We start from the raw sequence: 27,876 nt of genomic DNA on the forward strand, positions 1-27,876 counted from the left end.
TTGCTGTTGCCGTATACAATGAACTCCTGATTCTGCTCATTTCACTTAGTTCATACAAGTCTCTCCCAAGCCTCTTTGAAATCATTCTGCTTATTGTTTTTTATGCAACAATAATAATATTCCTTAGAATTCACATACCACAACTTATTCAGCCATTCTCCAACTGATGCGGATCCACTCAGTTTCTAGTTTTTTGCCACTACAAAAAGGGCTGCCATGAACATTTTTGCATATGTGGGTCCCTTATCCCTTATCCTCCTTTAAGATCTCATTGGGATATAAGGGTCAAAAGATATGCACAGTTTATTAAGTTTTTGGGCATAGTTCCAATTTGCTCTCCAGAACGATTGGATCCGTTCACAATTCCACAAACAATGTATTAATGTCCCAGTTTTCCCATATCCTCTCCAATATTCATCATTATCTTTTCCTGTCATCTTAGCCAGTCTAAGAGATGTGCAGTGGTATCTCAAAGTTGTCTCAATTTGCATTTCTCTGATCAATAATGATTTAAAGCACCTTTTCAGTATGAGTAGAGATGGTTTCAATTTCTTCATCTGAAAATTGTTCATATTCTTTGACCATTTATCACATGAAGAATGGCTTGAATTCTTTAAAATTTGGGTCAATTCTCTATATATTTTAGAAATGCGGCCTTTATCAGAATCTTTGAATGTAAAAATGTTTTCCCAATTTATTGCTTCCCTTCTTTTTTTCCCCCTAGAAAGGGGGTGTATTTTTCTTAATTTTTGAGGTGGTGTCTCATTTCCAAAGTTTTTAAAATTTCTTTTATTATTATAACTTTTTATTTACAAAAAATATGCATGAGTAATTTTTCAACATTGACTCTTGCAAAACTTTCTGTTCCAATTTTTCCCCTTCTTTCCCACACCCTCTCCCTTAGATGGCAGGTAGTCCAATACATATTAAATCTGTTAATGTTAAATACAATATATGTATACATATTTATACAGTTACCTTATTGCTTCCCTTATAATCTTGTCTGCATTAGCTTTGTACAAAAACTTTTAAATCAAAATTATCTATTTTGTGATCAATAATGATCTCTAATTCTTTTTTTTTGGTCACAAATGTCTTCTTCCTTCACAGATCTGAGAGTTAAATTATCCTGTGTTCTTCTAATTTGTTTACAATATTCTTTATGTCTAGATCATGAACCTATTTTGAATAGGTGAGCATTGGTGCCTAGTTTCTGCCATACTAACTTCCAATTTTCACAGCAGTTTTTGTCAAATGGTAAATTCTTATCCCCAAAGCTGGGGTCTTTGGGTTTGTCAGATAGTAGATTACTATAGTCATTGACTATTTTGTCCTGTAAACCTAACCTATTCTGCTAATCGACTTCTCTCTTTCTTAACCAGTACTTAATGATTTTTATGACTGCTAAGCCACCTTCATTTGCAATATTTTCATTAATTCCATTGAAATTCTTGAACTTTTGTTTTTCCAGATGAATTTTGTTTTTATTTTTTCTAGTCTGTAAAATAATTTCTTGGGAGTTTGATTGGTATAGTACTAAATAGATTAATTTAGCAATATTGTCATTTTTATTATTGACATTTTTCCAATTGTTTAGATCTGACTTTATTTGTGTGGAAAGTGTTTTGTAGTTGTGTCCATATAGTTTCTGTCTTTGCCTTATCAGATAGATTCCCAAATATTTTATATTATCAACAGTTATTTTAAATAGAATTTCTCTTTGTATCTCTTAATGCCCCAGAATTTAAAACAATAAAATTATAAAGAAGAGGAAAAACTAGAGAAGGCAAAAAATCTCAAAAAACAATAAATTCTAGGAAAGCAAGAGATAATAATGAGGAAATGAGAAAACAGGAAAATAAATATAGACCTCCAACACAAATGAACAAGGATGAATTAAAAAACCTAGAGGTCACTAAAAAGAAAGAAAAACTTAAAAGTTCTGTAATAGCTGCTGAGAAAGCTAGGTGATAGAATACTGAGCTTAAGAAAACTTGAGTTCATATATGGGATCTCAGATACTTACTAGCTGTGTGATTATGAGCAAATCACTCAGTCTCTGTTTGCCTCAATTTTCTCCACTGTATTATGAGGATAATAATACCTACCTGCTAGTATTGCTGTGAGAATCTACTGAAATACTTGTAAAGCATCTGGCACATAATAAATATAACACAAACACACACATATATATGTTCATAATTTCTTATAACAATGATATTCCATTACATTTATATGCAGCAACTTGTTTAGTCATCCCCAAATTGATGGGCATCCCCTCAATTTCTAATTGTCACCACTAAAAGAATTGTTATAAATGTTTTTGAAATGTAGGTCCCTTTCCTTTTTTATGATCTTTTTTAGAATACACATCTCATAGTAATATTTTCTGCAAGCTTTTTTGACAAGGGGGATCATAACACAAGGTGGAGCTAAAGAGCTAAAATATAAAGAAACTAGTAGCAGTGGAAGAAAGTAGGCAAAAGTTATTGCAGGATGAAGTGGTATATCAAATGCTGTGTGCTTTTGGAATTTCTAATTAGCATCATACAAAAGCAGAGCAACAAAAAGTGACAAAAATAGAGATATTATAAAAAAATTATTTTTCTTCTAGTGCTCATTTTGAACCATATTGCTTGTCAATTTTACAAAAGCACTCGATGGAGAGTCTCATTGTTTTCTTATTCCTGTTTGATTTGTGTATCAATGAAGCTATTGATAAGTAGATGAATCTAATAACCTTCAAATCTATACTAACTATCTTGAATGTTTGAGTGGACTAGGCTTCCTCTGGCCTCAAATATTATGTCACTACTAGTTTTCCATCTTCCTGTTAATTCATAAAGATTCTCTGACTACAGAGACGTATTTAATTATCTACATGTCTTCTTTAGTGTAGATATTTCTAAAGTACAACCATCAACATGTAAATTGTTTCAATATGACTTTTTCCTGAAATGATTGTCTGAGTTTGAAAGTTGGAAAAATATTCTGACAACTGATTCCAAAGTCTCTTGTTCCCTACCTGAAAATGTAAATGTAAAATGTAAATGTAAAAATTGTAGCAAGCACAGACTAAGAAGGAATCCATTCAAATAAATTCAAAAAGCATTTTTTTTTGAGTTCCAACTTAGATGCCAGGTAGTTCAGCTACAATAGCATTTAATGTGACACAACCAATAATCATGAACACAAAGTAGTCAAACACTTAAAATTTAGCAAAACGCCTGTATAATGATGTTTGAATTAAAAAAAAATGGTTTTATTGATGTTTTTCCCATATTATAATCTACTCCGAGCATACCCATAACCAACAGTCTTCAATCATAATAGAAAAACAATATTTAATTGAAACCAATTAACAGACCGTGTATGACAATATGTTCACCATTCCATTCCTCTAGTTCTCCTCTCTATCAAAAGAAACAGGTGCTTCATTTCTGACTAAGAATCGTTATTGAATTTATTCAGTATTTGGCTTTGGTGTTTTTTCACATTTATATTATTGCAGTCATTGCATATATTGTTATGATAGTTTATTGTATCTTATTCTATGATTTATATCATATTTCTCTGAATATATGACATAATTTCTGATGGCATAAAAATATAATATGGCATTTACTTGCTATTAATTGTTTGGCCATTCCCAAGTTGATGGACATTAACTTTATTTTTAATATTTTACTACCACAGAAAACTACTGTCATGAATATTTTGATATATTCCGGCTTTAATCTCTTTTCTTTAATTTCTTTGATATACAAATTAGAGTAAAATAAAAGAAAAATATATTGTGATAGGAACAATATTTCTACTACCAATTTGTAATTCAAGGGAGACTGGTAGAACCCTGAAAAAGTAACTAATTTTTTCTTTAAAAAAATAAGGAAGGGGGGCAGAACCAAGATGGTGGAAAAAGCACATATCTTTTTCTGAGGTCTTCCCACGACCCTGAGACTAATTAGCAAATGGAGCCTCTAAATTAGTTCTAGACTGACAGACCTCACAAATATTGCAAATTACCAACAGAAGATAATTTCAAAGATCTCCAGAAAAGGTCGGTTTCAACTGGGCACAGAGAGAGGCTTCCAAGTACAAAGAGGCCTAGCACAGATGTCGAGTGCAGGCATGCACAGTTTTGGGGTGGTATGAGCTCTGTGCACTGGAGAATCGATGGGAAGGAATCTGCAGCAGTGTTGGTTTCTCTGCCCTGGTTCCAGGCCAGTATATCAGCAGAGAAGTTATAAAACATCCAACACAAACACAAAAGATAGTGAAACCTGAAACCCCAGAATTTCACAGGACCTGGCCATGCCAACCCAGCACCAGAAGTCAAACAGCCTTGACCCCAGTGCACATGCTGCCACTTGTGGAGAAGGTTTGGAAAATAGCACTTTTGGCATAAAAGTAGACCTCAATTTTTTTAAAAAAGAATTTTGACCATGGATAGGTTTTATGATGAAAGAGAAAAACAGATTTCAAACTCTGAGGGCACTGAAAGCAGATTGTCTCCAGATGAAGCCCAAAAGGGTCATATAAATTGGTCTCCATTTCACAAAGCACTCTTGGAAGAAATTTAAAAGGATCTTAAAAGAGAGCTATAGAAAAATGGGGAAAATAAATGAAAACTTTGTAAGAGGGTTTAGAAAAGGAAACAAATTATCTGAAGAAAACTCCTTACAAAATAGATTTAGTGAAATGGAAAAAGCATACAATACTTATAAAACAAGATGGACATTCAATAAAATAGGTGAATTCCAATTATTTCTGATGAAAAAACCAGAATTAAACAAAAAGTTTGACCTCCAAATATAGGACTCAAGAGAAACATAAAAAAGTAAAAAGAAATCTTGGGAACTATATTTCTGTTATGAGTATACTGAAAGTAATACATGTATAATTTGGTATTACTGTTATAATATAAAAAAAGAATCTAGAGGTGAAAAGGAAAATGTACCAGAAAAAAGGAAATGTGGAGGTACTACATCTCACAAAGAGGCAATGGAAACCTATTATATCAGAGGGAAAGAAGAGAGAGGGATGAACATAGTGTGAATCTTACTCTCATCATAATTGGCTCAAAGAGAAAAATATTACACATATTGGATTTACAGAGAAATGTTTCCCACCTCATTGAAAAATGATCAAGGAAAAGCAAAAAGAGTAGGGTACATAGAAGGGAATACAGAAATTGTAAGGGAAAAGTTTAAGAAAGGGGAAGGAACTATAAGGAGGGATCTTAAAGAGAGAGGGCTGTGTGAGGCAAGTGGTGCTCACAAGTTTAATATTGGGGAGGGGGGTAAGAGGGAATGGAAAGAGAAAATCATAATCTGGGGTTAACCAAATGGCAGAAAATACAAAATTAGTTATTTTAATCATAAATATGAATGGGGTAAACTTCCCCATAAAGCAGAGGTGGATAATAGATGGGATTAAAAGCCAGAATCCAACAATATGTTGTTTATAGGAAACACACTTGAAGCATGGTGATACATATAGAGTAAAGGTAAAGGGCTGAAGAGAAGTCTATTATGCTTCAGATGAAGCCAAAAAGGCAGAGGTAGCCATCTTGATCTCAGATCAAGCAAAAGCAAAAACTGATCTAATTAAAAGAGATAAGGAAGACACTATAGCTTGCTAAATATATAGGGAACGAAGCAATATCAATATTAAACATATATGCACCAAGTGGTGTAGCATCTAAATTCTTAAAAGAAGTTAAGAGAGCTGCAAGAAGAAATAGACAGAAAAACTATAATAGTGGGAGAGTTGCACTCTCAGAACTAGATAAATCAAACAACAAAAAAATTAAGAGAGAAGTTAAAGAGGTAAATAGAACACTAAAAAAGTTAGATATGCTGGGAAAACTAAATGGATTCAGAAAGGAGTACACTTTCTTTTGGTAGTCCATGGAACCTATACAAAAATTGACCATATATTAGGACATATTATATATTAGGACCTCAAATTCAAATGCAGAAAGGCAGAAATAGTAAATGCATCCTTTTCAGATCAAGATTCAATAAAAATTACATTTAATAAAAAGCCAGGAGAAAATAGACCAAAAAGTAATTGGAAACTAAATCTCATCCTAAAGAGTGATTGGGTGAAATAGCAAATCATAGACACAATTAATAATTTTATCCAAGAGAAAGACAATAATGAGATATCATACCAAAATGTGTGAGATGAAGTCAAAGTGGTAATAAGGGGAAATTTTATATCTCTAGAGGCCTACTTGTATAAAATAGAGAAAGAGAAAATCAATGAATTAGGTGTTCAACTCAAAAAGCTAGAAAAAGAGCAAATTAAAATCCCCCAATTAAACACTGAACTTGAAATTCTAAAAATAAAAGATTAATAAAATTCAAAGTAAAAAGCTATTGAATTAATAAATAAAATAGAATTGGTTCTATGAAAAAAAAAAACATCAAAATAGATAAACCTTTGGTAAATTTGATTAGAGAAAGGAAAGAGGAAAATTGTGAAGTCTGGGTTAGCACCCTGGATGCCTTAGAATCAGCTGGAGTCAGGATAAACAAAAGTCCTTGGTCTTTATTCTTAGTCTTTAGGGGGGAGAAGTGAAGGGTATGGACATAAGCTCTCTATAACTTCCCTTCTCCTCATCCACAGCCAAAGTGACTCTGGCTTGTCTTACTCTACCCCTTAATCCCTCCTACAATTATCTGTATACATCAAAAGATCGAGCAAGCACAGAATAGTGAGAAGGGCCATTTCCCAAGTATATGCTAATAGAGTATTGTCCAATAGGTAATTAGCCTTAAGTGCTCGGTTGTCTGATTCCAGTGCACCCATTCAGAGTTTCAGTCCTTTACATCTCCTGATTTCTTTTGTTTTAGAACACAGGTGATCATGCCATCCCTGATTTCTCAAAGAGGTGAGAACCCCAAAAAGGAGGTGATCACACCCTCCCTGACTTCTCAGGAAGAGAGATGAAAAACACCAAAGGGAAGTGGGGAGTCAAGCCAGATATTGCTAGTGGGTTTCTGGGCTGAAGGATCTTATTAGAAACAGATATGCACAAACCCATCAGCATGGGACACAAGCACATAGCAATAAATCACAGGCTATTAGTGATGACTCTCCCCACAGCCTGTGCAAGCTCAATGTCGTGTAACAAACAAGAACTGTACATGCAAGTTATGATATAACAAACAATATAAATCAACATGGTGTTGTAAAAGATTTCCAGAAGTCCTAAAAGGAAGGTATGTTAACAAAAATCACACATATACCTCCTTCAGCGGCCAAGAGATAGTCCAAAACCAAGCTATTGTCCATTGCTTCATGTTTCAGGGAATCCAATGATCCCTGGAAGTTTTTGAAGTCCTCCAACAGTTTTTTTTATGAGTTAGGGAATTCAATGATTCCTGCAGATTTTAAAGTCCTACAACAGTCTTATCATGTCTCAGAGAATCCAATGACTCCCGAGGGTTTTAAAGTCCTAAAACAATCTTTTCATGTCTCAGGGATTCCAATGATTACTGAGGGTTTTGAAGTCCAACACTTTTTGATGTTCATGAGTCAAATGCCATAACTACCATGCTCTTTCAGTGGTGGGCACAGTTAGCGATGCAACCACCTGATGTTTCTTGGGTTTTCTTCGTTTCAAGGGTCTGCTCCATCTCTCTCCAATGGACAGGATGAATATGGCTCGTTGGTGCCCATCTGATTCCTTCTCCATCTGTAGAGATACAAGCAAACTCTCTCCCCCAAGCAGTTAACCTATTTGATCCCTTCCATTCACCACTTTCTGGGTCTCTCCATAACACCTGGCGATTATCTAAAGATAGTGGAGCTACTCACAGTGGACACTGCCCTTTGGGTGGGTTATAAACCTGTCTGCCAGAGCCAGTGCAACTTTGTCAAAAATCAAGAAGTTAATAGTATAAAGAGCTAAATTTAGAAGTTCTCTAGGGTTATCTGTGACTCCTCCTTTCCTCTGTTTCTTCTCTCTACTACTGCCCGTCCTTGAGGATTAAAGGATATGCCAGTAGTGTGTAAAATCTTATACAATACACAAAAGTGTGCAAAATGTTTAGAAGTATATGCAGGTCTATTATCTGTTTTTATTGCTTGTGACACACTCATAATTGCAAATGCTTGTATAAGGAATTCAGTGACCACTCAGGCTGTCTCTTTTGTTGCTGGTATTGCAAAAGTAAATCCTGAAAAAGTGTCTACCACAACATAGATAAAAGACAGATGATCAAAAGATTTATAATGGGTCACATCCATTTGCCAAAATCACTGAGTCTCAAACCATTAGGCTTCTTCCCTGGAGCGAGCATAGGAGTGTGGAAAAGAAGGCAAGCTGTACAGGCTTTTACTATGCTCCTAACTTCCTCTCTTGTTATTCCAAATTGTAAACGTAAAGCTCGAGCAGCCTGATGATCTTTAGAATGAGATTGTTGGGAGTCCTGAAATAAAAGAGAATACTCTGCCAATAGGCAGCCATGGTTAGAAAGCTATCTGCCTTTGAATTACCACTAAAAATAGGACCTGGAAGTCCACTATGAGAGTGGACATGCAAAATATAAATCTTACCTGGATGTTTTCTCACTTGCTCTTGAAGTTCCTTAAAGAGCTGATATGTATTAGAGGCTACAAATTTTATGTGGGCTTTGTACCACACTTACTGAATAGGCTGAATCAGAGAGTATATTTATATCTCCTGGATAATAAGTAAGAGCTAGAATGATTGCATACAATTCATTCTTCTGAGTGGACTGAAAAGGAGTTCTGACTACTCTCTTTATAGTTGAGTCACTAGAGTATACAGCACAAATATTATGTTTTGATGCATCTGTGAAGATTGTCCTTTAAGAGGAACTTTAGAAACTTTTTCTTCAAGAATCCATCGCCAATTATGTAGTAGTCTGGTTATCTTTAATGGAGACCCGTGTGTAAAATTTGGAGCCATAGCTAATAAAATTTGCCACTCTGGGATGGTTTCACAGCATACATTAATTTGTGCATTAGTATATAAAATATATATCTTATCAGTTCTTATCCTAGATAATTGTCCTGCTTGCTTAATGGCCTTTAATAAAATTCTAGCCCCAAGCACTGGGTAAGGAGTAAGCCTTTGTTCTGGTTGTGCTGGGAAGTTCACCTACTCTATCAAACTGTTTCCTTGAGGAAGAACTGCTGTGGGTGCCTCTTGTGTAACAAAAACTGATATTTCCAAGGGTTTTTGAGTGACTCTTTGAAACACATTGGATAAAGCCAATAGATAGTCAAGCCTACCACTGGACACAGTCATTGGATATCTCCTATCAATTTCTGAAAGTCATTTAAGGTGTTTAGCTTCTCTGTTCTTAAGAAAAGTTAACTATGTAACTTTGTGAATTCACACCTCCCTTGAAGCTCTTGGGGCCAGAGAGCACTATGGGAGAAAACCCATAATCCCTCTCTCTCGTATCCCACAATTCCTTCTCTTGTATAAAAGAAACAGACAGAGGCTCTCGGAGAGAATTCAGCCAAATTACATGAAGAGAAGAGCATCAAGTCAGAAGAAGACACGAGTCAGAGTTGAGCTAGAGCCAGGAAACAATTACTTCAGAAGGCAAGAGAGACAGATTCATTCCATGCTCTCTGGTGATATTGCCATTAATCTGTCCTTTGTCTTCCTCTTTCCTCACACTTCCTCATCTGGCTGTTCTGAAAACTTTTGTTTTTTCTATAACTTGCAGGATTCTTTAAGACCGATTGTACTATGTTGTATATATAGAACGTTTCCTTGGAAATTGAATCAGGACCTTTATCATTGTAGTATTCACATAGCTGATCTCCTACTAGTTTCCAATTGTCTGCCCCTATATCTTCTTTTAAGAACCAAGAGGACATGTGTTCTAATGTTCCCAAGAGTCTCCCAAGTTACAAGGAAGTCTTATCCCTTGATCAACTTGAGTATGCTTTCTATAAAGACTCCTCGGGGTGGGAGTGGGAGTGGAGCTGGGAATGGAAGAGAATTTTTTCCTAATATCTGCCCCATTTTAGCTAGAAAAGGTTATGAGTTTAGCCCTTAACAAAGTAAGTTCTCTGTCTGTCTTTTAAAATACTCACTTTACTTCCTTGTCACCAGGGACTTCTTCCGTGAAATTAGGGTCCTTGTTTCACATGTTAGGCACCAAATGTCAAGTTCAGGTTAGCACCCTGGATGCCTTAGAATCAGCTGGAGTCAGGAGAAGCAAAAGTCCTTGGTCTTTATTCTTGGTCTTTAGGGGGAGAAGTGAAGGGGATGGATACAAACTCTCCACAACCTCCTTTCTCCTTGTCCACCACCAAAGTGGCTTGTCTTATATACCCCCTAATCCCTCCTACAATTATCTGTATACACCGAAAGATTGAGCCAGCACAGAAGAGTGAGAAGGGCCATTTTCCAAGCATATGCTAATAGAGTATTGTCCAATAGGTAATTAACCTTAATTGCTCGGTTGCCTGATTCCAGTGCACCTATTCAGAATCCCAGACCTTTACAGAAAATCAAATTGTTAGTCTTAAAAATGAAAAGGGAGAACTTGCCACTAATGAAGAGGAAATTAGAGCAATAATTAGGAGTTACTTTGCCCAACTTTATGCCAATAAATTCGACAACTTAAATGAAGTGGAAGAATACCTTCAAAAATATAGCTTGCCCAGATTAACAGAGGAAGAAGTAAATTGCTTAAATAGTCTCATTTTAGAAAAAGAAATACAACAAGCTATTAATCAACTCTCTAAGAAAAAATCCCCAGAACCAAATGGATTTACATGTGAATTCTACCAAATATTTAAAGAAAAACTCCAATGCTTTATAAACTATTTGAAAAAATAGGGAATGAAGGAGTCCTACCAAATTCCTTTTATGACAAGACATGGTACTGGGGTTAGATTGAAACCAGTTAGATTGAAAGCAGAGATAGAAAATTATAGACCAATATCCCTAATGAATATTGATGCAAAAATCTTAAATAAAATGTTAGCAAAAAGATTACAGAAAATAATTCCCAGGATAATATATCATGACCAAGTAGGATTTATACCAGGAATGCAGGGCTGGTTCAATATTAGAAAAACTATCAGTATAAGTGGCAATATTAATAACCAAATTAACAAAAACCATATGATTATCTTAATAGATGCAGAAAAAGCATTTGATAAAATCCAACATCCATTCCTATTAAAAACACTTGAGAGTATAGGAATAAATGGACTTTTCCTTAAAAAAGTCAGTAGCATCTATTTAAAATCATCAGTAAGCATCATATGTAATGGGGAACAACCAGAAGCATTTCTAGTAAGATCAGGAGTGAAACAAGGTTGCCCACTATCACCATTACTATTCAATAATGTAGAAACACTGGCTTTGGCAATAAGAGTTGCTAGAGATTAAAGGAATTAGAGTAGGTAATGAGAATAGCAAATTATCACTCTTTGCAGTTGATATCATGGTATACTTAATGAACCCCAGAGATTCTATTTAAAAAGCTATTAGAAATAATTCACAACTTTAGCAAAATTGCAGGACAAACTCAAAGATCCCAACTTTTGGGATAAGAATTCACTATTTGACAAAAACTGCTAGGAAAACTGGAAATTAGTATGGCAGAAATTAGGCATGGACCCACACTTAACACCGTACACGAAGATAAGATCAAAATGGGTCCATGATTTAGACATAAAGAACAAGATTATAAACAAATTAGAGGAACATAGGATAGTTTACCTCTCAGACTTGTGGAGGAGGAAGGAATTTGTGACCAAAGAAGAACTAGAGATCATATTTTTATTATATCCAATTAAAAATTTTTGTACAACCAAAACAAATGCAAACAAGATTAGAAGGGAAGCAGCAAACTGGGAAAACATTTTTACAGTTAAAGATTCAGATAAAGGCCTCATTTCCAAAATATATAGAGAATTGACTCTAATTTATAAGAAATCAAATCATTCTCCAGTTGATAAATGATCAAAGGATATGAAGACAATTTTCAGATGATGAAATTGAAACTATTTTTACTCATATCTAAAGGTGTTTCAAATCACTATTGATCAGAGAAATGCAAAATAGATACCACTACACAACTCTCAGGGGATGTGGGAAAAGTGGGGCACTGATGCATTGTTGGTGGAGTTGTGAACACATCCAGCCATCAGAATGGCTGAGCATTCTATTTTTCCTTTGGTCATAAATTCCTTCCTTCTCCACATGTCTAAGAGAGAGCAACTTGGAATTATGTTCAAAAAGTTTTCAAACTGTGCATACCCTTTGATCCATCAGTGTTACTACTGGGCTTATACCCCAAAGAGATACTAAAGAAGGGAAAGGGACCTGTATGTGCCAAAATGTTTGTGGCAGCCCTTTTTGTAGTGGCTAGAAGCTGGAAAATGAATGGATGCCCATCAATTGGAGAATGGCTGGGTAAATTGTGGTATATGAATGTTATGGAATATTATTTTTCTGTAAGAAATGACCCACAGGATGAATACAAGAGTTTTGGAGAGGCTTGCATGAACTGATGCTGAGTGAAATGAGCAGAACCAGGAGATCATTATATACTTCAACAACAATACTGCGTGAGAATGTGTTCCGATGGAAGTGGATATCTTTGACAAAGAGAAGATTTAATTCAGTTCCAATTGATCAATAATGGACAGAATCAGCTACACTCAAAGAACATTGGGAAATTAATATGGACTACTTGCATTTTTGTTCTTCCCACATTACTTTTACCTTTTGAATCTGATTTATCTTGTGCAATAAGAGAACTGTACAGATCTGCACACATATTTTGTGTCTAGGATATACTCTAACATGTTTAACAGGTGTAAGACTGCCTGCCATCTAGGGGAGGGGGTGGAGGAAGGGAAGGGAAAAGTTGGAACAGAAGTGAGTATAAGGGACAATGTTATAAAAATTATCCATCCATATGTTCTGTCAACAAAAAGCTATAACTAAAAAAATAATCAGGAGCATCTACATAAAGACACTAGTAAGCATTATATGTAATGATAATAAACTGGAACCATTCCCAATAAAATGAGGAATGAAATAAGATAGGCCCCTATCACCATTACTATTCAATATTGTATTAGAAATGCTAGCTTTGACAATAAGAGATGACAAAGAGATTAAAAGAATTAGAGTAGGTAATGAGGATCCAAATTATCGTTCTTTGCAGTTGATATGATGGTACACTTAGAGAATCCCAGAGATTCTATTAAAAAGCTATTAGAAATAATCCATAACTTTGGCAAACTTGCAGGATACAAAATAAATCCACATAAATCCTCAGTATTTTTTAATATCAGTAACAAAATCCAGCAACAAGAGATGCAAAGACAAATTCCATTTAAAATAACTGTTAATAAGTGTAAAGTATTTGAGAATCTATCTGCCAAAGGAAAGTCAGGAATTATATGAGCAAAACTACAAAACACTTTCCACACAAATAAAGTCAGATCTGAACAATTGAAAAAATATTAAGTGCTCTTGGATAGGCTGAGCGAATATAATAAAGATGACAATACAACCTAAACTAATCTATTTATTTAGTGCTGTACCTATCAGACTTCCAAGAAACTATTTTAATGACCTCGGAAAAATAACAACAAAATTCATATGGAAGAACAAAAGGTCAAGAATTTCAAGGAAATTAATGAAAAAAGAAATCAAATGAAGGTAGCCTAGCTTATTTGATCTAAAACTATATTATAAAGCAGTAGTCATGAAAACCATTTGGTATTGGCTAAGAAATAGACTAGTTGATCAGTGGAATAGGTTAGGTTCACAAGACAAAATAGTCAATAACTATCAGCAATCTAGTCTTTGAGAAACCCAAAGACCCCAAATTCGACAACTTAAATGAAATAGAAAAATACCTCCAAAAATATAGTTTGCCCAAACTAACAGAGGAAGAAGTAAATATCCTAAACAGTCCCATCTCAGAAAAAGAAATAGAACAAACTATCAATCAACTCCCTAAGAAAAAATCCCCAGGACCAGATGGATTTACATGTGAATTCTACCAAACATTTAAAGAACAATTAACTCCAATGCTAAATAAACTATTTGAAAAAATAGGGATTGAAGGAGTCCTACCAAACTCCTTTTATGACACAGACATGGTACTGATACCTAAACCAGGTAGGCTGAAAACAGAGAAAGAAAATTATAGACCAATCTCCCTAATGAATATTGATGCTAAAATCTTAAATAAAATCTTAGCAAAAAGATTACAGAAAATCATCCCCCGGATAATACACTATGACCAAGTAGGATTTATACCAGGAATGCAGGGCTGATTCAATATTAGGAAAACTATTAGCATAATTGACTACATCAATAATCAAACAAACAAAAACCATATGATCATCTCAATAGATGCAGAAAAAGCATTTGAAGAATCAACTATTCAGCAAAATCAAGCATTATCTTTCAGGACCAATGATAGAAATTCAATGATACAGTTGGATTTCATTTATTTTTTTAATGAAAAGACCAGAGATGAACAGAAAATTTGACTTTCAGGTACATAACTCAAAAGATGCATAAAAAGATAAAAAGGAAAGAAAAAAAAACTGTTTCTTTTAAAAGTTAAAAAAATTGCATTCCTGTAGAAGAAAATGAAATGTTTAACTCTTGAGAACTGTATTCTATTATGGGCACACTTAGATGATTCTGATGTAAATTTATTTTATTGTGGTAATATAAAAAAGAAATTAGAGGAAGAAGAGGAAAATGGAGGTAAAATGGGGAAATTACATCTCATGAATAGGGAAAAGAGACTTATTACAATTGAAGGAAAGAAGGGAGGGGGATGAACATTGTGTGAATCTTACTTTAATCATCTTTGTCCCAAAAAGAGAATATCAGATATATTTAGCTTCACAGAGAAACTTGTCTCAGTGGGTAAGGAAGTAGGAGGGGAAAGGGAAAACAGAAATAGAAGGGGAAAGGAATAAAAAAGAGGAAGAGGTTGTAAAAGGGGAGGGCTATTTGAGCGAGGTGATGGTCAGAAGCAAAATACTGGAGAGTAGGGAAATGGGAAAAATAAAGAGAATAGTATAACTGGGAGAAAATAAGATGGCAGGAAATACAAAATTAGTAATTTTAATGTTAATGGGATGAACTTTCCAATAAGATGGAAGTAGATAGACTAGATTAAAAGCCAGAATCCTACAATATGTTGTTTATAAGAAACACATTTAAATCAGAGTGATATATACAGAGTAAAGGTAAAAGGCTGGAGCAGAATCAATTGTTTCAGCTGAAGTAGAAGTAAAAAAAAAATAAAAAACAAACAAAAAAAAATAGTCTTGGTGGTGATCCTGCTCTCAGATCAAGCAAATGCAAAAAATAGATCTAATTAAAAGAGATAAGGAAGGACACTACATCTTGTTAAAGGGTACCATGGATAATGAAGTAATATCAATATTAAACATATTTGCACCAAGTGGTATAGCATCCAAATTCCTAGAGGAGTTAAGAGAGCTGCAAGAAGAATTAGACATCAAAACTACACTAGAAGGGAATCTCAATCTTGCTCTTTCAGAATGAGATAAATTGAAGCACCAAATAAGAAAGAAGTTAAGGAGGTAAATAGAATTTTAGAAAAGTTAGGTATGATAGATCTTTGGAGAAAATTGATGGAGACAGAAAGGATTACACTTTTTTCTCAGCAGATCATGGAATTCACCCCAAAATCAAATGAAGAAAGGCAGAAATAGGAAATGTATCTTTTTCAGATCATGATCCAATAAAATACAGGCAATGAAAGGCCAGGGGAAAATAGACCAAAAATTAATTGGAAACTAAATAATGTTATCCTAAACAATTCTAAAGGAACAACAAATCATAGACACAACTGATAATTTCATCTAAGAGAATGACAGTAATGAAATAAAATGCCAAAATTTATGAGATGCAGCCAAAGCATTTCTTAAGGAAAATTTGATAACTCTACATTCTTATTTACATAAAACAGAGAAAGAGAAGATCAACGAATTGGGCATGCAACTAAAAAAGGCCAGGGGAAAATAGACCAAAAATTAATTGGAAACTAAATAATGTAATCCTAAACAATTCTAAAGGAACAACAAATCATAGACACAACTGATAATTTCATCTAAGAGAATGACAGTAATGAAATAAAATGCCAAAATTTATGAGATGCAGCCAAAGCATTTCTTAAGGAAAATTTGATAACTCTACATTCTTATTTACATAAAATAGAGAAAGAGAAGATCAACAAATTGGGCATGCAACTAAAAAAGCTAGGAAAGAAAACAAATTAAAATCCCTCAAAGTTGAAATTCTAAAAATAAGATGCAGATTAATAAAATTGTAAGTAAAAAAAAAACTGTTGAACTATTAAAGAAAACTGAAAAACCCAGCAAAATAAACTTTTAGTTAATTTGATTAGAAAAGGAAAGAATAAAATCAAATAATCAGTATAAAAAATGAAAAGGGAATTCATGGAAAAAATGCCAAAAAAGGTGGCCTACTTATGTCAGACCTAAAACTCTGTTTTAAAGCAGTGGTCATCAAAAGCACTAAGAAATAGTGGAATAGGTTAGGTTCAAGGATCAGTATAGTTAATGACTATGTTAACCTTGTTTGACAAACCCAAAGACCTCAGCTTTTGGAATAATAACTCACTATTTAACAAAAATTGCTGAGAAGATTGGAAATTAATATGGCAGAAGCTAGACATTGACCCACACCTTACACCCTATTCTAAAATAAGGTCAAAATGGGTTCATGATGTAGACAAACAGTGATAGTATAAGCAAATTGGAAGAATAAAGGATAGTTTATCTCATATCTGTGGAGAAGGAAGGAATTTGTGGCCAAAGAAAAACCTGACTACAATACTGAATGCAAAATAGATAATTTTTATTATATTAAGTTAAAATATTTTTGTACAAAGAAAACCATAAACATAAAGATAACTAAGAAAAAAAATTACATTCAAGGATTCTGATAAAGGCTGCATTTCTAAATTTTTTTTGTCATGAAATAAATTCTTTATTTTTATTTTATTTTATTTATTTTATAATAACTTTTTATTGACAGAACCCATCCATGCCAGGGTAATTTTTTACAACATTATCCCTTGTACTCACTTCTGTTCTGATTTTTCCCCTCCTTCCCTCCACCTCCTCCCCTAGATGGCAAGCAGTCCTATATATGTTAAATATGTTGCAGTATTTCCTAGATACTATATATGTATGTATATATATATATGTATGCGCAGAACTAAACAGTTCTCTTGTTGTACAGGGAGAATTGGATTCAGAAGGTAAAAATAACCCAGGAAGAAAAACAAAAATGCAAATAGTTTAAATTCATTTCCCAGTGTTCCACATTTTTAAAATTTATAGAGAATTGACTCAAATTTATAAGAAGTCAAGCCATTACCAAATTGATAAATGGACAACAAATGTGAACAGAAAATTTTCAGATGAAGAAACTGAAACCATGTCTAGTCATATGAAAAGGTGCTCTAAATCACTATTTATTTCTGTAGAAAATAATTAGTTTTTTGTTATGTTATTTCTAACTTTGTTTATCAATAAAAAAAGCAAATATTTCATGGTTTTCTATCTTTGCAAATGAAGAGGCAGGAAACAAAAACAATTTCCCTAACCAATTCTATATATTTTTTTCTTTTTTTAAAAAGCTTTTTATTTTCAAAACATATGCATGGATACTTTTTCAATATTGAAACTTGCAAAACCTTGTGTTAAAATTTTCCCTTATTTCTCCTCACTCCATGCCCTAGATGGCATGTAATCTAACATATGTGAAGCATGTTAAAATATATGTTAAATCCAATATATGTATACATATTTTTATAATTATCTTGCTGCACAAGAAAAATAAGATCAAAAAGTAAAAAAAAAATGAGAAAGAAAACAGAATGCAAGCAAACAACAACACAATATTATATTGTGATATACACTTAGTTCCCATAGTCTTCTTCCTGGGTGTAGATCATTGGAACTAGCTTTAATCATCCCATTGTTGGAAAGAGTCACATCCATCAGAATTGTTCATCATATAATCTTGCTGTTGCTGTGTATAATGATCTGCTGATTCTACTCATTTCAATTAGCATCAGTTCACGTAAGTCTCTTCAGGCCTCTCTAAAATCATCCTGCTGATTGTTTCTTATAGAACAATAATATTCCATAACCTTCATATACCATCACTTTTTCAGCCATTTTCCACCTGACAGGCATCCACTCAGTTTCCAATTTCTTTTCACTACAAAAAGGCCTGTCACAAACATTTTTGCATATGTGGATCCCTTTCTCTCCTTTAAATCTCTTTGGGATATAAGCCAAGTAGAAAAACTGCTATATTAAAGGATATGAATAGTTTGATAACTTTTTGAGCATAGTTCCAAATTGCTCTCCAGAATGGCTGAATCCATTTACAATTCCACCAATTATATATTAGTGTCCCAGTTTTCCCACATCCCCTCCAACATTTGTCATTCTCTTTTCCTGCCATCTTAACCAATCTGAGAAATGTGTAGTGGTATCTCAGAGTTGTCTTAATTTGTATTTCTCTGATCAATAGTGATTTAGAGCATCTTTCCATATGACTAAAAATGGTTTTAATTTCTTCATGTGAAAATTATCTGTTGACCATTTATCAACTGGAGAATGGCTTGAATTCTTATAAATTTGAGTCAGTCAGAACTCTTTAATGTAAAAATGTTTTCCCAATTTATTGTTTCCCTTCTAAACTTGTCTTCAATAGTTCTGATTGCACAAAAACTTTTTAACTTAATATAATCAAAATTATCTATTTGGTATTCACTGAGTTCCAATTCTTCTTTGATCACAAAATTCTTCCTTCTCCACAGATCTGAGAGATAAACAATCCTATGTTCTTCTGATTTGCTTATAATATCCTTCTTTATATTTAAATCATGAAACCATTTTGACCTTTTCTTGGTATATGGTGTTATTATGTGTCAGTCTCTAGTTTCTGACATGCAAGTCTATAATTTTTCTAGCAGTTTTTTTTGTCAAATAGTGAATTTTAAATCTCAAATTCTGGAGTCTTTGGATTTGTCAAACACTAGATTATTATAATTATTGGCTATTTGGCCTGTGAACCTAACCTATTTTACTACTTTATTTCTTAGCCAGTACCAAATAGTTTTTTTTTTTAAATAACTTTTTATTGATAGAACGCATGCCAGGGTAATTTTTTACAGCATTATCCCTTGCATTCACTTCTGTTCCGATTTTTCCCCTCCCTCCCTCCACCCCTTCCCCAAGATGGCAAGCAGTCCTTTACATGTTGATTGGGTTGCAATATATCCTAGATACAATATATGTGTGCAGAACCGAACAGTTTTCTTGTTGCACAGGGAGAATTGAATTCAGAAGGTATAAATAACCCGGGAAGAAAAACAAAAATGCAAGCAGTTTATATTCATTTCCCAGTGTTCTTTCTCTGGGGATTGCTGCTTCTGTCCATTTTTGATCAATTAAGGCTCTCTTTATCGAAGAGATCCACTTCCATCAGAATGCATCCTCAAACAGTATCGTTGTTGAGGTATATAATGATCTCCTGGTTCTGCTCATTTCACTCAGCATCAGTTCATGTAAGTCTCGCCAGTCCTCTCTGTATTCATCCTGCTGGTCATTCCTTACAGAACAATAATATTCCATAATATTCATATACCACAATTTATTCAGCCATTCTCCAATTGATGGACATCCACTCAGTTTCCAATTTCTGGCCACTACAAAGAGGGGTGCCACAAATATTCTTGCACATACAGGTCCCTTTCCCTTCTTTAAAATCTCTTTGGGATATAAGCCCAGTAGTAACACTACTGGATCAAAGGGTATACACAGTTTGATAACTTTTGAGCATAGTTTCAAATTGCTCTCCAGAACGGCTGGATGTATTCACAATTCCACCAACAATGTATCAGTGTCCCTGTTTTCCCACATCCCCTCAAACATTCCTCATTATCTTTCCCTGTCATTCTAGTCAGTCTTACAGGTTTGTAGTGGTATCTCAGAGTTGTCTTAATGGGCATTTCTCTGATTAATAATGAGTTGGAGCATCTTTTCACATGGCTAGAAATAGTTTCAATTTCTTCATCTGAGAATTGTCTGTTTGTATAGCTTTTGATCATTTAGCAATTGGAGAAATGCTTGATTTTTTATAAATTAGAGTCTGTTCTCTATATATTTTGGAGATAAGGCCTTTATCAAAACCTTTGAATGTAAAAATGTTTTTCCAGTTTATTGTTTCCCTTCTAATCTTGTCTGCATTTGTTTTGTTTGTACAAAAACTTTTCAATTTGATATCATCAAAATTTTCTATTTTGTGATCAATAATGATTTGTAGTTTTTTGGTCACAAATTCCTTCCTTTTCCACAGGTCTGAGAGGTAACTATCCTACGATCCTCTTATTTATAATCTCATTCTTTATGCCTAAGTCATGAACCCATTTTGACCTTGTCTTGGTATATGGTGTTAAGTGTGGGTGAATGCCTAATTTCTGCCATAATAATTTCAATTTTCCCAGCAATTTTTGTTAAACAGTGCATTCTTATCCCAAAAGCTGGGGTTTTGGGGTTTGTCAAACACTATATTATTAAAGTTATTGACTGCTTTGTCCTTTGAACCTAACCTATTCCACTGATTAACTAGTCTATTTCTTAGCCAATAACAAAGGGTTTTGGTAACAGCTGCTTTATAATATAATTTTAGAACTGGTACAGCTAGGCCACTTTAATTTGATTTTTTTTTTCATTAATTCCCTTCAAATCTTGACCTTTTGTTTTTCCATATGAACTTTATTTTTATTTTTTCTAGGTCATTAAAATAGTTTTTTGGGAATTTGATTGGTATAGCTCTAAACAAATAGATTAGTTTAGGTTGTATTGTAATCTTAATTATATTTGCTTGTCTTATCCAAGAGCATTTAATATTTTTTCCAATTGGTTAGATCAGACTTAATTTGTGTGGAAAGTGTTTTGTAGTTTTGCTCATATAGTTTCTGATTTTCCCTTGGCAGATAGATTCCTAAATGTTTTATACTATCAGTAGTTACTTTAAATGGAATTTCTCTTTGTAGCTCTAACTGTTGGATTTTGTTAGTGATATATAAGAATGCTAATGACTTATGTGGGTTTATTTTGTATCCTGCAAGTTTGCTAAAGGTGTAGATTATTTCTAATAGCCTTTTAGTAGAATCTCTGGAATGATAATTTGGTTTCCTCATTACCTACCTTTTTCTCAACTCATTGCCAAAGCTAGCATTTCTAATACAATATTGAATAGTAATGGTGATAGTGGGCAACCTTGTTTCACTCCTGATCTTATTGGGAATGGTTTCAGTTTATCCCCATTACATATGATGCTTACTGATGATTTTAAATAGATGCTACTGATGATTTTAAGGAAAAATCCATTTATTCCCATACTCTCAAGTGTTTTTTAAAATGCTTTTTCTGCCTCTATTGAGATGATCATATGGTTTTTGTTAATTTGGTTATTAACATGGCCAATTATATTGATAGTTTTCCTAATATTGAACCACCCCTGCATTCCTGGTATAAATCCTATTTGATCATAGTGTATTATCATGGGGATGATTTTCTGTAGTTATTTTTGCTAAGCTTATTTAAGATTTTAGCATCAATATTCATTAGGGAGATTGGTCTATAATTTTCTTTCTCTGTTTTCAACCTACCTGTTTTAGGTGTCAGTACCATGTCTGTGTCATAAAAGGAATTTGGTAAGACTCCATCATTCCCTAATTTTTAAAATAGTTTTTGTAGCATTGGGGCTAATTGTTTTTTAAATGTTTGGTAGAATTCACATGTAAATCCATCTAGTCCTGGGGATTTTTTCTTAGGGAGTTGATTAATAGCTTGTTCTATTTCTTTTTCTGAAATGGGACTATTTAAATCTGGGAAGCCTATATTTTTGGAGGTAGTCATCCATTTCACTTAGGTTATCAAATTTATTGGCATAAAATTGGGCAAAGTAACACATTATTTCTCTAATTTCCTCTTCATTGGTGGAAAGTTCTCCCTTTTCATTTTTAAGACTACTAATTTGATTTTCCTCTCTCCTTTTTCTAATCAGATTCACCAAAGGTTTATCTATTTTATTGTCTTTTTCATAAAACCAACTCCTAATTTTATTTATTAAATCAAGTTGTTTTTACTTTCAATATTATTAATTTCTCCTTTTAATTTTAGAATTTTAAGTTTAGCATTTGATAGCTTTTTAAATTGCAAGCCTAATTCATTGATCTTCTCTTTCTTTATTTTATTCAAGTAAGCCTCTAAGGATATAAAATTTCCTTTTATTACATACGCTTTGGTTGCATTCCATAAATTTTGATACGATGTCTCACTGTTGTCATTATGTTGAGTGAAATTATTAATTGTGTCTATAATTTGCTGTTTCACCCCATTCTTTAAGATGAGATTATTTAGTTTCCAATTACTTTTTGGTTTATTTACCCTAGCATTTTGTTGAATGTAGTTTTTATTTCATCATGATCTGAAGAGAAAATATTTACTATTTCTGCCTTCCTGCATTTAATTTTGAGGTCTTTATGTCCTAATATATGGTCAATTTTTGTATAGGTTCCATGAACTGCTGAGAAGAAAGTATGCTCCTTTCTGTCACCATTCAGTTTTCTCCAAAAATCTATCATACCTAATTTTTCTAATATTCTATTTACCTCTTTAATTTCTTTCTTATTTGTTTTGTGGTTTGATTTTTCCAATTCTTAGAGTGCAAGGTTGAGGTCTACTACTATTGTAGTTTTGCTGTCTATTTCTTCTTGCAAATCTCAACTTCTCCTTTAGGAAGTTAGATGTTATACCACTTGGTGCATATATGTTTAGTATTGATATCGCCTCATTGTCTATGCTACCCTTTAGCAAGATATCGTTTCTTTCCTTATCTCTTTTAATTAGATCAATTTTTGCTTTTGCTTAATCTGAGATAAGGATGGCTATCCCTACTTTTTTGACTTCACTTGAAGCATAATAGATTCTGCTCCAGCCTTTTACCTTTACTCTGTATGTATCTTCCCGCTTTAAATGTGTTCCCTGTAAACAACATATTTTGGGGTTCTGATTTTTGATCCAGTCTGTTATCTGCCTCTGCTTTATGTGACAGTTCATCCCATTCACATTTACCATTAAAATAACTAATTCTGTATTTCCTGCCATCTTATTATCCCCAGATTGTGCATTTTTTCTTGCCCCCTCTTACCCTCTTTCCCGGTATTAAACTTATAGGCCCCACTTATGTTGCGCCTCTTTCCCTCTTTAGGATCTCTCCCACCCCCCCTTTGAATCTCTTCCCATTTCTTGTACCCTGCCCTTATTACTCTTTTCCTTTTCCCTTTTCCTCTCCCCCTTTTTAATGAGATGAGAGAAGATTCTCTGTAAAACGAATATGTCAATTATTTTCTCTTTGAGCCAACTCTGATGAGAGTAAGATTCACACAATGTTCCTTCCCCTCTCTAAATTCCCTCAGATAGGATAAGTTTCCTTTGCCTCTACATGGGATGTAGTTTTCTTCTTTTTGTCTCTCCTTTCTACTTTTTCTGACACTATCTCCTTTGCACTTCTACTTCCCTTTTTATGTTATATCAGTAAAATTAAATTATTCATGTAGTCTTTATGTATATCCACAACAGAAATACAGTTCTCAAGAGTTCATTTTACCTTTTTCTGTTTCTCTTGAGTCCTATGGTTGGAAGTCAAATTTTTTGTTTAGTTCTGTTTTTTTCCTTAGAAACATTTGGAATTCATCTATTTCATTAAATATCTATCTTCTTCCATGGAAAAAGATGCTCAGCTTAGCTGGATAGTTTATTCTTGGCTGCATTCCAAATTCTTTTGCCTTTTGGAATATCAGATTCCAGGCCCTTTGATTCTTTAATGTGGAGGCAGCCAGATCTTGAGTGATCCTTATTGTGGCACATTGGTATTTGAATTGTTTTTTCCTGGCTACTTGTAATATTTTTTCCTTAGTCTGATAGTTCTGAAATTTGGCCATAATATTCCTTGGAATTTTTATTTTAAGGTCTTTTTTCAGAGGATGTTTGATGAATTCTTTCAATGCCTATTTTACCTTCTGATTCTATTACATCTGGGCAGTTTTCTTTAATGATTTCCTGTAAAATAGTATCTAGGCTCCTTTTTTCATCATAGTTTTCAGGATGTCCAATAATCCTCTGATTATCTCTCCTAGATCTATTTTTCAGCTCTGTTGTTTTTCCAAGATATTAATGTTTCTTTCTAATTTTTCATTTTTTTTTGATTTTGCTTGAGTGATTCTTGATGTCTCAATGAATCATTCATTTCTGTTTGTTCAGTTCTGATTTTTAATGAGTTATTTTCTTCATTAGCTTTTTTTTTTTTTTTTTTTTACTTATTTTTCTATATGTCCAATTGAGTTTTTAAAAGAGTTGTTTTGCTCTATGGAATTTTTCTCATTTGACTAATTTTTTTTTTGTGAGTTATTTTCTTTTTCCAGTTCACACATCCTACTTTCCTGAGATTGCCTTACCTTTTCCAATTCATAAATTTTCTTTCCCTGCACTTCCTGAGATTTCTTTACCTTTTCCAATTCACATTTCAGGAAGTTATTACTCTCTTGTATAGCTTCTCTTTCTTTCCCCCATTTTTCTTCTAACTCTCTTTAAAGATTTTACTTAGTCTTTTCTAGGAGACAGTTATGTGATGGGGGCCAGGTAACATTCCCCTTTGGGGTATTGTCTGTAGACTGTTTGCTATTAGTCTCCTCGGGGTTGAAAACCTTCTCTCTTTCTCTATAGAAGCTATCAATTGTCCTTTTGATTTTTTTACTCATTTTTTTAAAGCCTATAGGGTCTGTTTTCAGGGCAAGGAGGTTACCAGCTTCCTCTCCAAAGCAGGGATAGGTATATGGACAGTAGCTGTCTTGTAAAGGGCTGCAAAGAGCGGTGAGGTATGGGAGTGCTCTGGTGAAAAGTTCCCCACTGGAAGTTATTTAGATCTGCTTAGTGTGGACTGAGCTGTGGGAGTGCCCAGTGAAGAACCCCACTGTGCAGATTAGCGACTGCCCTGGAGCTAGAGGCTGAGCAGAGAAAGTGTCACTACCCCAGGCCCAAACCCACTGTTGGGCTGTGGGTATTAGCAGCTGACTAATGAATAACCCTGCATGGACTGGAAGTATCTCTGCCCAGGGAAGCACAGTCGCACTGAGGAAGTTTTGTTGCCCCAGACCGAGCCCCACACTGTGCAGATTAGAGGCTGCCCCCGACTGTGCCCCACTGCTGTGCAGACTTTTAACTGCCCCAGCAAAAGCCCCATACTGCAGAATGTGGCTGCAGGGCTGTGTGACAGTCTGCGCTGAGTCACTTCCAGTTTTGGGTGCATATAGCCAGATCCTGTTAGGTTCTGGCATTTTTTAGAGTACTCTCTATTTTTGGCTTTAATTTTTCTGCTGGTCTACTGCTTTGCAACCAAGGCAGAGTAATCAGCCTATGCCAGAGCTGTCTCTAATATTTTTCTAACCAGAAACCCTGGTCCACTCCGTTTGCTAGCCTCTCCTATTTCCCTGCTTGCACTAATCTGCTCCAAACCCTCAGGACAAACCTTCTCTGGTGAACTTCCAGATTATCTTTAGCTGGTGAGTTGTTGTACTTCTAATCTTTGTGAATTTTATCAGTCAAGTGCAACTTTTGAGGCTGAATTTAATAATGGTCATGAGAGCATGAGAGGAACTTAGAAAGTTGTGTGTGACTTCTCTGCCATCTTGGCTCTGCTCCCCTACATTTACTCTTTACTTTCTTGCTTTTCAACAGAAAGATATGATTTCATAGACAATATCATTCTTTTCATGAAACTGGTTCTGATGTTATAATTAGGGTTAAGATTTAATAATTTATTTGTTTTACTTGTGAAGTAAAAGAGAAGACAAAAATAGATATCTTTGAGAATTTGAAAATGGGAAAGATGGTGAACTTTATGTTTTTCAAGAAGACAGAACTAATACTCATGAGTGAAAACTACAGAGGCAGCTGTTTATTTATTTAATCAATATAACTAAGGCTTTTTTTCAGAGTTAAAGTTGTCAGATCAAAACTTCCTAGGGAATTTTAACCCTTATAAATCAATCACCAAAATGAAAATACCAAAAGAGATTAGAAATAACCTCAGCCAATGAAAATTTTATCTCCTTGTCAAATAGAGAAATATTATGGCCAAGGCCAGCACTAGCTTAGATTATAAACTCATTTCTAAAATTGTACAGAGGATGGTAGAAAATTATGTGCAAAATCATTTCATATAACTACAGAAAGAGAAAAGATAAATTAGGCAAATCTTTGTGAAAGGCATAATTCAGTCAAGAGTATTCCAAGAACATTTAAGACGAAACTCAAAGAAAAGAAGAAACAAACAAACAAAAAATTTGGAAAAAAGATCTATAAGTATCTTAAAGTAAAATGTTGTCAGTGACAGATATTTGGTGTCTTACATGATAGTTCTTGATATACTACATGAGCAAGTAGAAAGAATACAATGATGGGAAGTGTGGCACGACTAGGCCCAGTATACACTGAGGAGGTCTATGCTAGAAGCAACATAATTTTCAGGATATCAAGGGATCCATTTTAAATATATTTGAAAGAAAAGAATTTTTGGACAAAATCATGGAATTTATGACATAACAGAGACTTTGATTAAGAGAGAATTTGTCAGAAACTTTGGTATTCATTACTCATAGACACATAATTACTGGAAGATGATTGATGTGGTGTGTGCATGATCCATGTTTAACAAGTAAGATTCAGATGATGTTTTAAAGTTTGAAAAAAGCCTTTATAAGCATTATCCCATTTTATCCTCACAACAACTCCTAGGAGGTTACATCTATTAATATTCTTATTTTAAGATGAAGAAACTGAATCAAGAGTAAATAAGTTATTTATCCAGGGCCACACAGCTAGGAAATGTCCAAGGTCTGCCTTGCAGAGGGTTGATGAAATACATTGATGATTCAATAGGAAGAGGATATTGGAACAGATTCCCTTTGGGGAACTGTGTAGTGTATTTGAGGATTCCAATTCTCTCTTTTGCTCTGTCTTTTGTCTGTCTATCTGTATCTCTCTGTCCCTGTCTCTGTCTCTGTCTCTCTCTGTCTCTATCTCTCTCTCTGTCTCTCTCTCACACACAACACACATCAATTATTTTACAGTGATGGTATTTGCTCATGAGTAGTCTTTAAAGAATTATAGTTAAAAATCATACAAAGGTTAAAAAAATAGACAAATAATGGGAGTATATAGGCTATAATAGCTTACCAGTGAGGTATTATACAAGAGTAGTGTCCAAAAAGTATATGTAGTTAATAAAAGGAATTAATTGATCACTAGGTAATGGAAAGAGATATCTACTGGAGGAATTGCACATTCTACTGATAGAGAAAGATCTCCTGCATTTTCCAGATGGAGAAATTTAGGACACATATAAAATGGTTGATTGAAAGATTAAAGTAAAAACCATGTGATTTGATTAGTGTGGTAGATAATGAGTTCCCATGAAGTAGAAGTATTTGATTAGAAACTAGATAACCATCTGTTATATTCTAGACAGAAACCTTGAAAGCTTTGAGAGACTGAACTAGATAACCTTTAAAGTTTTTTTCAATTCTTTGTATCTATCTTTTTTACATGGAAAAATAATAGTGAAGTGATTACAAAAAATAAAACAGAAAAATTTGGTGATGTGAAATTGAAAAACTTCTACATGAACAAAAATGGTTGACTAGGGGAAAAAAAATTGGCCAGTGTTTCTCAGCATCA

Source organism: Antechinus flavipes, chromosome 1 (genome assembly GCF_016432865.1).
Source record: "Antechinus flavipes isolate AdamAnt ecotype Samford, QLD, Australia chromosome 1, AdamAnt_v2, whole genome shotgun sequence".
Classification (NCBI taxonomy): Eukaryota; Metazoa; Chordata; class Mammalia; order Dasyuromorphia; family Dasyuridae; genus Antechinus; species Antechinus flavipes.